This window comes from Vulpes vulpes, chromosome 7, assembly GCF_048418805.1.
Source record: "Vulpes vulpes isolate BD-2025 chromosome 7, VulVul3, whole genome shotgun sequence".
Taxonomy (NCBI): Eukaryota; Metazoa; Chordata; class Mammalia; order Carnivora; family Canidae; genus Vulpes; species Vulpes vulpes.
Window position 1 is genome coordinate 58,665,096 of NC_132786.1, and position 10,787 is coordinate 58,675,882.

Genomic DNA, 10,787 nt, shown 5'->3' on the forward strand with positions numbered 1-10,787 from the left:
CAGCTACGATGCACCCATACCTAGAGGAGGGCAGGGGATCCCATGAGTCGTCCTGTGGACACCACCTCTCATCATGGGGGCTGTCACTCTCTGACCCTCAAGTAGGCGGGATCCCTGGGGGCCGTCATCTCTGTGCATGGGGCCGCGGGCAGCTCCTGGAGAAGCCCCCGCACCTGCGGAGCCTCCTGAAGGCTTGTGCATGAAAGGGCTCCGGCTAGGCCCATGGCCCATATCCAAGTGGGCCCGGGGCATCCCAGGGTCCCCCAGTCTGGTTGCCCCAGGACACAGACCCCGATGGACTCTCAAACCTCCCTTTCAATGGGGAAACAGGCCAGCTCAGGACCCTGGTAACGGTGGTGGGGTGGGGGGGGGGCGGAGGGAGGAGGAGGAGGCACAGGCCTGGACACAGTGGAGGAGGACGGGTGCTGAGCACAGGCACAGCTCCTGTGGCCGACCTGCCACCAGCCAGGCCCGGGTATGCTCTCCAGGACCCCGCTAGGGCCTGGGTGACCCTGCTCCAGGCGGGGGAGCAGCCCGAGGCCGGGAAGCTCACACCATCCCCAGCCTCCCCACCAGCAGGTGGCCCAGCCCTGGGCAGCAGAGGGGCAGGTGCTCACTCGGTGAACAGCAGGTCCAGCACCTCGTCCGTGGTGGCGAATCCACGATAGTCGTCTAAGAAGCTGCAAATGGAGATGACGTCCCTGCGCTGCAAGGCGAGCTGCAGTTGTCGGTCTTCGTGCTCCAGCAGCTCTGTCGGGCTGGGCTTGGTCGGGCAGATCGGACACCCCTTCCCAGCCGAGGCCCCTGCACCCTGATGTGGGACAGAGGGGACATGCAGCCTGCAGGGAGCCGCCGGGAGGCCTGGGATCCCGTCCTGGCAGGCCCTGCGCTGGGGGCCCAGTGGGCTTGAGGAGCTGGGGCTCCCTCTCCCGCTCAAGCTCCCTGCCTGTCTCTTACACAAACAGGACAAACTATCTAATAAAGAAACAATCTTAGAGGATAGATGTTCAGAATAGTTGGATCAATACAAGGACCTCAAGATACAGAGAGACAGAGACGGAGAGAGGCAGCCACACAGACAGAGGGAGAAGCAGCCCCATGCAGAGAGCCCAGGCAGGACTCGAACCCGGAGCTCCGGGATCAGGGCCTGGGGGACGGCAGGCGCTTATACCCGGGCGACCAGGCCTCCCCTGAAGGCTCTATTCTGATGTTCCTACACATCTGTGCGCAGGGACTCTGCATCTGGCCCAGGCAGGGGCAGGGCCATGGGGGGTCAGGTGTGGGGAGGAGGGGATCCAGACTCATGTGGGAGCAGGAGTGTAGGGGAGCCCAGGGGGTAGCAGGCTGGCTTCTGGGACCCGGGGTCCTTCCTGCCGCATCGGGGCCCCGGGTGTTGGGGGGCCGAGCCCCTGCACTCACCTTGAGCCCGCGCTTGCCTCTGTTAGCTGCGCAGGGCACCTCCCTGCTCCTGGAGGCGGTGGGGCAGACCCCTTCCTCCCGCTCGCGCCCCATGTCCCGGGTGGAGCTCTGTGGAGACAGTGCCCGGCATCCAGGCAGGAGGCCTCGGCGCCCAGTCTGGTCCCCGAGGCTGGGACCCACCCCCAGCTGCCTCCACCCAGACACACCACATCGCAGGCGGCACCCACCTCCCCTGGGGAGAGCATAGGGATGCGGCTGCAGGGCCTCGGGGTGACTCGGGGGTGGGTAAGAGGATCTCAGGAGCCCTGTTTCCTCCCTGCCCACCGTGACATCAGGGTGACCCTGAAGGGATCCCCGGGGACCCTGCCACCATGCAGAGTCCCCCAGCCTAGCTGCGACCCGCCCACACATCCCTGGTTCCCTGAAACTGCGGAGGAGGGGATGGGGCTTCCAGGAGGGTTGGCACAGGGGGCCCAGCCTGGCCTGTGCTGTGTTACCTGACAGCGCCTCCTGATAACCGCCCTGAGGCGTTGGTTTTTATGCTGGAGCCAAAGCCTACAGCATTGGAACAAGGGGCTCCCCCGGGGTTCCTGGGAGCCAGAGCCCCCAGAGGTGGGAAGGCAGCAAGAGAACATCCTCCACTAGTGGATGACTACAGCCAAGTGAGCCTGAGCTGGGGCTGCACTGGATGCGGGTGCCTGGTTACGGGGGTTCCAAGTTCCATTGGGCTCTGTGACATGGAAGTGACCTCACTTCCTGGGACCCCCTCCCTGACCCACTCCTGGAGGAAGCTGCAGGGGCAGTGCTCGGCTGCCGACGGCTCCCCCCCCTTCCCTGTAGGCAATGGCCTGTGCACACAGGGACACAACCGCACCCCTGTCCACAGGCCCCAGGGAAGGACTGTGTGCAGCAGGGCCCCAGCCTGGACACACGCCTGGGTTCAGACACGACTCTCCAGTCTTCCCCAGTTTGACCCAGGAGAAGCCGTTGTGCCCATCGTATATGGTCTGTGTCTTGCCTGTGGGACAGGGATTATGCTATCGGGTGCTTCCTCCAGACGTCCCCAGGCCACTGTGGCCTCATATCTATGACCTTGGAGGCAGGTGTCACACACAGGACATACCTCCAACCACACGTTCTTCCTTGGTGTGTACATGCGTCCAGGCCCATGAGGTCCTGTGTGCACACACGTGGGCACCGGTACTCTCCTTTGCCAATTTGAATGCCTTTTATTTCTTTTTGTTGCCTGATTGCTGAGGCTCGTACTATGTATATATATATTTCATCTTGATCTTCTCAGGCAAAGGGTAGAAGACTGATAAATTTGTGTCATTGACTTGATTGTATCTTCTGACATTTTTTTTAAGAAAGGAAGAGACAGGGGTGTGTGCAGAGGGCGAGAAGGAGAAAGAATCTCAAGCAGATTCTGCACTGAATGCAACATGAAGCTCAATCCCATGACCCTGAGATCATGACCTGAGTCAAAATCAAGAATCAGACATTCATTCGGCTGAGCCACCTGGGTGCCCATCTTCTGACATTCTTAATTGCCTTTTGGAAAGTCAGATTGCATGTTGTTGAGATAATGTAAATTTTTATTCAGAATGTTGTAAGTTTTGGAGTTCAAAAGTAAATCTCTCTTAATAGAAGACAACTATTATTTGTGCTCAATATAAAGACAAGTTAAATTTTTAAGAAATAAAGAAAAAAAGTGGAAGCTTCCATCCATCTGTAATCTGTTTTATCCCCTTCTGTCCACTAATTGCTTAAAATTAAATGTGACACACATATCCTATTTTTTGTGTCCATGTTTCTTTGTTGTGTCCTTAGAGGGGCATGAAATCTTTTACCCTTTCCAGGTGACTGGAGTCTCAGTCATTCGGATGAAGTGTGTTGTTAGACATGAAAACTGGGACATAATTTAAGATGTTTGAGCCAAAGGTTAAAAATGGAAAAAAAAAAAAAAAAACCTATAAACTTGCAACTTGACGCAGGGCATGCAACTTGGAATTTAAAACCATATGACATATATTCCACCTCTGGAAGAGTGCATACACATGGAGCATAATGAATAATTATAAACACTTGAGTATTCACACAAAATAATGTGAATATCCTAAATCCGTATCTTTCGAGATTCCCGAAAAGGGCCTGTTATGCTGAATTTTAAATCAGTTCTTTGTTAATAAAAGGTACTTTTTTGTTTAATAAAGATACTTTTACCAACTCTATGGTTATCCCTAAAATCTACAGCTTTATTGTGTCTGTTTTAGATCCACAGGCAAAGTGAACACCGCAAGAAGTATGACACTCCGTTTTTCCTCAAAATTTTCTGTGACACCTTTTCATCCCGTTACGTGTAGCTGTGTTTCTTCTGTTTGTCTTACTGTGTGCAATTCCTTTGCGTGAATATAGCACAGCACATTCTTGTGATCATCCTCTCTAGGGATTTGGGTCATTTTTAGCATAGTTATCCCGTAAGTCAGCCCGTCCACTCCTCACTCTGCCCTCAGAGTGAGACACACATGTGCACCCGTGTGCCCCAGTGTGCACGGCACCATCACTCACAGCCCAACGCTGAGAACAGCCACAGAGACTCTGAACCGATGAACGGAGCAGCCACAGAGCAGAGCACGTTCGCTGTAGGCACAGAGGGGGTCCTGGGGTGTGGACAGTGTGCAGTCCCCGTGCGCAGGACACCGAGGGGACGGAGGCGCGGGAGCACGTACTGTGGGACCCCGGGTGCAACACCACTCCAGGGGGAGCGGGGCCTGTGCTTGGCAGGCCCAAGAGGGAGGGCGGGACAGGCCCTGAGGGGGACGCGGGGATTGGTGCTGCAGGTGCTGCTCTGCACAGTCTACAGGGGCTGGCGGGTGTGGCAGAGGCAGGTAGAGACCACAGCCCCCACGAGGGCACCGCCTTCCTTGTCCCACGGTGTGTCCCCGGCTGATCTGGCCAGCCACCGGCTCAGGAAAGGGGGCACAATGCAAGCCTGGCAAAAACTATCACTACATAATACAGAATTTCATGATTTTTGTATTTTCAGTAAGTGTAGATTACTTTTACAAACATTCAAAACTAGACAGATTGTCATGATAGACACCAGACAGGTATTCTCTACGGTTTTGACTATTGCACTGGTTTTATTAATGTTTTCCTAAAGTGTATTCCTTGGGTATAAAACTGAAGTAGCCTCTGTAATTGACACCTACCCATGGGAGAAAGTTGGACGGTGAAGAAAAAAATCAGGAATCTGTTTCCTACTTACAGATTTTCCTGGGTTGCAGCAAAGCACACTGTGTTGCAGTAAAAATTGATCTTATTTGCTTCCCTCTCTTTGATTAACTTAATTTTTTTCTCATTCACTTAATTTGTTATTTTTCCCTTCATGGCTGAAAATCTTTTGAAAGACTCGAGAATCCGCCCCCCGGTTTGTCCATTGTGACTACAACATGTAGTTATCTTACCCAGGCAATAATTTTAAGTGCAGCAGAATATATGGCATTCAATGGTTAGAGGCTCCAGATATTGACTCGTTAACACAATATAGTTCATAACAATTATCCCAAGTATTTGAAAAGAAGTTACTGTATAGAATCACCCATTCCGTTTATAACATGGATTTTTTAGCATTCATAGCTTCAGTTAGAAGTTAAAAACAGAAACAAAAAGCCTAGTCTAAATGTTTTGATCTCTCATTTTTACAGCAAAGAAACGTTGAAATTCAATCAACTTTATCAATTGTAAGAGTGATCAATAATAATACACATGTGAATTAAAACTCTTTCTGTTCTAACTGACGCTAAGCTGTTATATTATGTGTTTTTTTCTAGACTTTTCTAAGGGAATGATAATGTATTTGCATATCAAAAAGTGTATTTCCCTTATTCTAGTTACTGTACTAGTTGATTAGATTAAGTGAATAAACATGAATGAGCAAACCAGTGTGATCTAATTTGTTTTAAAACTTAAAATAGCGGCTCCTGGGTGGCTCAGCGGTTGAGCATCTGCCTGGGCTCAGGGTGTGACCCCAGGGTCCTGGGATGCAGTCCTGCATCGGGCTCCCTGCATGGAGCCTGCGTCTCCCTCTGCCTGTGTCTCTGCCTCTCTCTGTGTTCTCTCATGAATAAATAAATAAATCTTAAAAAAAAACAAATTTGTTGCTCAACAATTAGTTTTGGATGCAGAAGTCAACAGAAACACAATATACTAACTACAGGGTTTTTAAAGGGTTGAAAGGGCAACCAAATAGGTACCCTCCTTGCTACTTCTGCAGTGGAGGATCAAATTTCTCGTCCTTTGAAACCAGTCTTGTTTTCTGTTCTGAGCTACTGGACCAAGTACTGTGGTATTCTGGGTTTTCCAAGGCTACACGATACAAAATCCCACATCATTTGTCCATGGGCTTTAGGAAGCCTCTCTTGTAAGCGCTTCCAGATGAGCGCAGGTGCCCGTCCATTGGAACCAAGGCATCAGAAGCAAGTGAAGTCATCGGGCCCTACGGATCCCCTGTGCTGTCGGAACGCCACCGTGAGGTTTCATTCAGTGCCAAGGGCTACAGAGGCCCCTGGCTGAGCTCTGCCCAAACTGGTCACCCACAAAATTGTGAGCCATCAAAGAAATGGTTGTTGTTTTAATCTCCAAAATGTGTGCATTTAAGAAGCACTAGGTATGCAAGTTATGCATCTCCTCTTTAACCTTCTCCTAAATCACGTGTTAACATCTGATAGATGACTTGAAGCTGTATTTTGCAGAAAGTGCAATTTTTCACCTTATTCCTCACCAGTCTGCTATGACCCCACCGGCTATCCTAACTGTTCATCCCAATGACTTCTTCCTAATCCCATGTCATATGGATGCCTTCCAAATTTCAGCCCTACTCTCCTGTACTTAGGTTTTCAGCATGTTATGTTGTCCGAATGGTCCATGACAACCCTACCATAAATGCACATAGAGACACACACAGGCCCAGGTAGGAAATGTGGTCACGGACTTTCACTAGTTACGGCCAATGCTCATTATTCACAGATTCCCTATTTGTGAATTGGCCTAATCTGACATGGATTTGTAATCCTAAATCCAACACTGCAGCACCTTTGCAACCATCCCTGGACACGTGCTTAATGAGGAAAAACTTGAGTCCCCAGATGTACATGTTTCCAGCTGAGGTTAAAAAGGCAACAATGCAGGCAGCCCCGGTGGCGCAGCAGTTTAGTGCCGCCTGTAGCCCGGGGTGTCATCCTGGAGACCCAGGATTGAGTCCCGCGTCGGACTTCCTGCATGGAGCCTGATTCCCCCTCTGCCCTGTGTCTCTGCCTCTGTCTTGCTCTCTCTGAATAAATAAATAAATATTTAAAAAATAAAATAAAATCCAGATTTAAAAAAAAAACGCGACAATGCTTTGCCTTCTTGATTCTCATTCTGTAAACAAGTGGTTTTGGTGGTCTATGTGGTCTCATTTTTTTTTTCATTTTTTTTCTTTAAAATGTCCCCCAAGCAGGGCACCTGCGGGGCTCAGTTGGTTCAGCTCAGATCACGATCCTGGGGCCTGGGATGGAACCCCACATCACCATCCTGCTCAGCAGGCAGTTTGCTTATCCCTCTGCTCCCACACCCCTCCCTGCTCAGGCTCTTTCTCTTTCTCAAATAAATAAATGAAATCATTTAAAAAAATGTCCTCCAAGCAGAGTGCAGTACCCTATTTTCCCTAAGCTCAAGAAGTCTACAGTGAGCCTCAAGGAGAAAATATACCTGTTAGGTAGGTTCCATTCAGGCACTAGCTATAGTCTGGGAGGTATGGAGTCCAACGTTAGGGAATCAGCAGCGCAAACTAAGTAAGTTGTTGATAAACAGAAACACTCATAAGACAAGAGTGTGGACTGGTCCATCGGTGAGAACGTGTGGCCAGGGAGTGTGAGGAGGCAGCCTCGATCTACCGTAGGAGTCCAAGGTTTGCTAATCCGACATTGGCCGGGCTTCACAGAACATGACCACCACCAACAATGACCCTCAACCGTAAATCACAATTTGCTAGAATTGTATATTTTGTTAGGAGGACAAAAGACAAAGACCAAGAAGACATTATACGTGTGCAGGTTACTTGATTAACCAAGCAACCTCAGAAATCCAGCCATGGGTGTCCCTTTGCGGACTTCCAGCGTGGAAACAGAAAAGAATCACACATTCTGTTTTTGCTCCTGCCAATTGGCTGCACACGGTTTAGGGATGAGCAATTCGGAACAGATTTGGCAATTTTATATACGCTTCCTGCCGACACCAATCACAGCACCTTTTTATGTTTAGTTGCAAACAGATCTTCAGATAAATAATTGGTACATAGTCATGCTAATGAAATTGTATTTATCTTCAAGCATTATTCACCCTACTTATTGGCTCTCAATATTCAACTCTGTGATCTGAATTGTATACCGCACCTTTTCAGACTGAGACTTGGAATATTTTTTAAAAGAATGTATCTACCAGATCGCCACGGCTATCTGCTAGAGCTAAGTCACTTTTGAGGGCTAATATGAAGACTGCTTTCTGGAACTCGGAGGTTAACTGAGCAGGTGGCCTGGAAGGTCAGAAAACTAGTTACCAAGACCAAGTGCCCAAGGATCACAGACTCCTAGGAAAACACCGACAGAGGGTTCTCTGACATGTACTTTACGGCTTAGTACTCTAAAAAAGTTGACTGCGTTTCATTATGGATGTTTGCCTGTATATCTAGCCTGTGTGGAGACTATTGAAGAATTTGGGAGCCGGAGAGACAGAAGAACTCTTGGTTTAAAAAACCTTGGGCACTAGAACTAATGTAAAAGTTTCTCAAAGTTGAAGAGAAAGGATGAGATCTGAGATCATGAAGACTTCTAGGAGGCCTTACAGCAGGGCGTGGGGGGCAGAGGGAGGATCCACAGAAGGACCACTGTTTTGTTCTTGAATCCAATACATTTTAAATCTAGTTGGAAAGGACCTTGGATGAATGCCAGCAAGGACGAGCTTCACCCTGTGGGCTATGAGTGCTGATCAGAGTCCAGAGTTTAAAAAGGAGAGGGCGGGTATGAGCATCCCTGAGATCAGTCTTGAACTCCTACAGGAACCTAATGATCTCTCTTGAAGGCGTTAAGGTCTTACAACTAACTCTTACTTTTTCCAGTTGGCAGACGGCCTATCCTCCTGCCCGTCACCTACTGTAATCCCACATCAATGATCCTAACCCCCATGCAGCCTGCCTGACCCCCGAACAATGAGAAGGTGCAATGGATAAATGCCCCCCCTGCTCCTGGACGGCCCCGCTCTGGTAAACACAAACTTTCTCCAAAATGGACTGGACGTGCAGGTCATTCTTGTCACTGCTAAATTAGCTATTAAAAAAAAAATGAGGAGGTAATCTATCTGCACCAGGGACTGTTGGGTAAGGTCAGTTTCTTCAAGTCCTAATGCCTTAACTAATCGTATCTCGTACTACAAAGGAGAAGAAAAACTACCATTCTTGAAAAAACATAGACAAATTCAGTAACATTCGTTTAGTTGTATAAAATTTTTTATGAACTATTCTTAAGTAAACTTAACTTTTATGCTGAGGCCATTCTTAAGGTGTGAAAACATAGTTTGCATAAATAACCTCTGTTTTACAGGGGAAAAAATACATATATAATAATTAACCAAAAGTATTATAGCCAGTGGGTGTCAGGGCTTATGCTTGCATGGGTCTATGTCATCATATTATTTTTTGAGGTGTTTAATGTGCTTGTTTTCAACTCCTGGTTTTGAGCCAGGTGTTAGTGGGGGAAGGAGTGTGGTGGGCCACGCTTGAGCTGTTCAGCCGACTTGAGGTGTTGTGAGAAGTACCAGTTGACATCCAGCCCTGAATGACACCCACAGACCTGCAGACACTTGCCCCATTTCAGCACTGGGGATTTTCTTAGCTCCCTTTGCAGAACACCTTTTGATAAGAGAACTGCACCCGTATTTCACTACTCCGGCATCGCCGGCTCATGATGCGTTAGTGCGATGATGTGATGTCGTCGAAAGGCTAGAGGGAGAAAAGCCTGAGAATGTCCATTGCAATGACGTAGGCCACAGGCAGGGCCTTTCAACCTCCAAATGCAGTGCCGTCTACGAGGCACCTGACTATCTCCCTGCAGCCACAAGCATACCTGGATTTCCTGGCTTTGCATCAGCTACCTGGAGTTGGATTTTACCCTCCGCACCCCTAGAGCTGTAGGATTTCTAAGGCCGCCCTTCTGCAGGGAAGCATCTCCCCTGAGGTCCTGAGGACGGCGTTGCTGGGGCAGACACCTTCTCCCTGCCACCCCTCCAACACTCCAGCAGTACCGACCCGGAGCATGCCTCCGTCCACACCTGGGTGCCCGGCAGGTGCCTGGAGGTGACTCATTCTCTGGAGACCGTTTCCCTCCAGGATGTTTGGGAAAGTCCATTTAAACGAGTCCGCACAAAGTCAGCCTTAATAACCTTGAGGGTATAAATATAGTTTTGTGAAGCACAGAGCTCCGCAGAATTGGATCCTCAGCCTGGAGAGAGCCTTGCACACAGACGAGGAGAAGGGACCTCATGCTAGCCGAGCAAGCCGTTTCAACGGTAATTTTGCCATAATACGGTCCTTGTGGAAAAGCCTAGGAGAGACTTTGCGTAGCTCTAAGGCCGTAGAGCAGTGTTGAAGAGGATAGAAAGAGGTTTTTAATTAATGTGATGGCAGAAAGCTGTGGTGGGCCTTTTCTTATTCGAATACCCATCTTTGTTTAAGCTGTCGTATTTCACTTTTTGCTAATTGAGAATGGTCATTTTATGCCACAGAATATAAGAATCCTGGTACATCAATAAGGAAAATGTGTTGGATAAAGGCTTCCTGTTACATGAAAGCCGGGAGAGAGAACTGGGATGACGAGAAACATCTAGCAATTTGATTATTGTTATGTGACTTAGAAAGGAAGCAATAATTTCTGATTCTGCCCATTTAACACAAATAAAAATCAGGAAGACATTCATGACATTGAGATGTTTGTATAATAAATTTATTTTTCAGTTGGGGGATAGCTAAGACACTGATATGTCAACTCACCTTTCTCTTCTTGTTTTCAGAATTAAGACCCTTTGCCATTTGGGTTTGGTTGTGTCCCACCAAAAATGGACCTGTGGGAATCCTAACCCCCCAGCAACTGAGGATGTGATCTAATAGGCAACAGGGTCTTTACAAAGATAATCAAGTTAAACATGTGGTCTTTGGGGTGATCCGCCACTGACAGGAGTGAAATCCTTAACAAGAGGGGCCTGAGGACATAGGCCTGCACAAAAGGACCATGACGGGACAAACGGCACGGGGTGATGGGGCCGCAAGGCAGAGGTGG